The sequence below is a fragment of the Mus pahari genome, chromosome 8 (genome assembly GCF_900095145.1).
Source record: "Mus pahari chromosome 8, PAHARI_EIJ_v1.1, whole genome shotgun sequence".
NCBI classification, from domain to species: Eukaryota; Metazoa; Chordata; class Mammalia; order Rodentia; family Muridae; genus Mus; species Mus pahari.
The window spans coordinates 97,597,196-97,600,883 of NC_034597.1; positions in this window are offsets into that span (position 1 = coordinate 97,597,196).

The window sequence follows — 3,688 nt, forward strand, 5'->3', positions numbered from 1 at the left end:
GAAAATATAAAAATACATTGTTTTAATATTTAAACAAACTAAATTATCAAATATAAAGTTTCTTATGTTTTAGCTCACATTAAAAGTGCCAACATGGGGCTGGAGAAAAGACTCAGTAATCATACAAACTGGGTTCTCTTGTGGACAACATGATTTAGAGTTTCAGTACTCACATGTTGGCTTTCCATCATCTACAATTTCAGTTCCAATGAACTTGATGCCTCTTCTGTCCACAGTCAGCACAAAGCACATACATGGTACTCAGGCATGCTGTCAAGATACAATGCACAAATCACAGTATCACTGAAAAAACCTATTGCTATGTGTTTTTCTACATCATATACTAGCTATATCTTAATCAGATTAACCAATGTATTCTGAAACATATAATATAATTATATCTCTAATAAGCAATTGTCTCATGGACTAGAAGATATAATGGGAGGACAATTGGGTCTTTACAAGAATAAACATTATTTTTATGTCATGAAGCTAGATAGGAGATTGGGATGTTAAAAATCACCTCCTTATATAGCTTCCATCATTAATTTTCTATATCTATAACTGGTCAGTTCATAGACCTGCATTGAGGATGCCCAATATGATGGAACCAGGATCTTTTAAGCTTTTGCTGAGGTCTTCTGACTGGTAACACAATTTTATATAATTGTATGGCATGCTGTACTGTATACAGAACAAAAATTAGTGAGACAGACATATTTACTTATTTGAATATCTCTTTTCCTTGAGTCAATTGCTGATATCATCTGAACCACCTTCAAAGGGACCTCATTGCGTATATTGTTAACCAATCATTTCAGGAATTAAGTTTTAACTTGAGATTTGAATTATTCACACTTATATCCCAGTAGCTGCTGATCAAGTGGTGGAGTTCATGTTTATCTCCTTTATGCATTCTGAGATTTCATCTTGCTTGTGTACACATAGACTAAATAGCAAGAGATATATTGTGATGGATACATTTTTTATTGTATATTTTATGTATTTACATTTTGAAGTTATCCCCCTTCCTGGTTTCCCTTCTAGAATCTCCTATCTCATCACCCTCTCCCTACTTATATGAGGGTGTTCCTCCTCCCACTCACCCACTCCCACCTCACTGCCCTGGCATTTCCTCTACACTGGGGAATCAAAACATCACAGGACCAAGGATATCTCCTCCCATTAATGACAGGCAATGTCATTCTCTGCTACATATGGGGCTGGAGCCATGTGTACCTCAATGTCTTCTCTTTGGTTGATGGGGACATTTTTAAAAATATCATTTACCACAGTTGACCATGCTTCTAAGAAGTAGGATAGATAAGTAGAGTATGTGCTAAGTAGAACCATCTATGAATATTTGGCAAAGTCCATAAAGACACAACATGAGAATTCTTAACATCTGATACAATGTTTTCTCATTAAAAATATTAATATACTTTTATACATGATTCTATCATTTTTCTATTAAAGCTATATAAATTCAACAGGTGAAATATAAGACATCATGTATCATTTGGCTCATCCTCAGTTTAGATTAGGTATTTGTCCTGGCTGATTTGTGTCATCTTGACACAAGCTGAAGTTATCACAGGGAAAGTAACTTCATTTGGGTTAGTGCCTCAATGAGATCCAGATGTAAGGCATTTCCTCAATTAGTGATGAAGGGTGGGAGGGCCCCTTGTGGGTGGTACCATCCCTGGACTGGTAGTGTTGGATTCTATAAGAAAGCAAGCTGAGCAAGCCAGGGGAAGAAAGACAGTAACTAACATCCCTCCATGGCTTCTGCATCAGCTCCTGCTTCCTGCCCTGCTCGGGTTCCAGTCCTGACATCCTTTGGTAATGAACAGCAACATGGAAGTGTATGCTGAATAAACTCTTTCCTCCCCAACTTGCTTTTCGGTCATGATGTTTATGCAGGAATAGAAACCCTGACTAAGACAGTATTTCCTCCTGAACCAAATTATAAGTGAGGTTCTGTATATAAACCATTAATAGTCATGTGAAGATTCACCTAAGAAGACACTCTTTTTAAAATAAAAATGTTGCTAAACTCTTTATTATTTTTGCATGTGCTGACTTCACCATGCCAAGTTATGGCAATCTGTTGTTTTTTTTTTTTTTTTAATTTTTATTAGCTATTTTCTTTATTTACATTTCAAATGCTATCCCGACAATTCCCTATACCCTCCCCCTGTCCTGCTCCCCTACCCACCCACTCCCACTACTTGGCCCTGGCATTCCCCTGTACTGGGGCATATAAAGTTTGCAAGACCAAGGGGCCTCTCTTCCCCATGATGGCCTATTTGGTCATCTTCTGCTACATAAGCAGCTAGAGACATGAGCTCTGGGGTGCTGGTTAGTTCATATTGTTGTTCCACCTACAGGGTTGCAGACCCCTTCAGCTCCTTGGGTACTTTCTCTAGCCCCTCCACTGGGGGCCCTGTGTTCCATCCAATTCCTGACTGTAAGCAACCACTTCTGTGTTTGCCAGGCACTGGCAGACCCTCACAAGAAACTGCTATATCAGGGTTCCTTCAGCAAGAAGACACTCTTAATGAAGAAAAGGATATATAATGAGGTTGAATGTTAGGTGGCACTTCAATTTTTTAATAATTTTTATTGATATTCTGCTATCCTACACAATAGCTTACGAACCTAGCATAGCTGTCCTCTGAGAAGCTCTAACCAGCAGCTGACTGACTCACATGTAGATACCCACAACCAAACATTGGAAAGAGTTAAGCGACCCCTATGGTAGAGTGAGAAGAAATATTGAAGGCTTTGAAGTCAATGGTAACATCACAGGAAGACCAACAGTGACAAAAAACCTGGAACCCTTGGAGCTCCCAGAGACTGAGCTACCAAACAAAGAACATACATGGTCCAAGGCTCTGGGAAATATACAGTAGAAGGCTGCCTTGTCTGGGCTTAGTTGGAGAGTTTGATCCTGATCATGCAGAAATGTGATGCACTACTCTAGGGGAATGCCAGAGTTGTGGTGGGTGGGAACCCTTTCAGAGGTAAAAGGGAGAGGGATTCGGGTAGGAAACCTGGGAGGGGCTCCTGGGTAGGGGACAGCATGTAGGATATAAATACATAAATATAGTATAAAAGAAAAATATACAAGAGAGGGTGTAACATAAATCTTTTTGTCATTATGATGCATTCATTCATGAAGGGAATACTACAACACCACTGACCCAGTAAGAAGAGTACATCTTTAAGAGAAAAGAGTGAGCGGAACTCATCTGAGTAGGCCAACTAGTAGGCAATATATCTTCAAATCAATTGATCTTGAAAACTAGGTAGTAACATAAACATTATTTCTGCATGGTATATTAAAAGTCTCACAAAATGAATAGAACTCAGAATTGAGAAAAGTACTGTCCATGATTGTAGAAGAATTTGTCAATAGTTCTTTGCAAATTTATTCAATCCTAGCTCCTCTCCTCCCTCTCCATCACTCACCTCCAACCCTTGTCATATCCACTCCTTCATCACAACTTCCTGTGTTCTTCTTTTAACCTACCAAGTCAATTTAGTGTTGCTAATATACAGCTGGAAAAGGACCATCTGCAGAAGCACAAATAAATACCTAGAGATAACATTCTTAGAGAAAAATGGACTTTCTGTTTCCTGGTATCCACCATTTGCAATAGCTCTTCAACCATTGGTTGGAAAC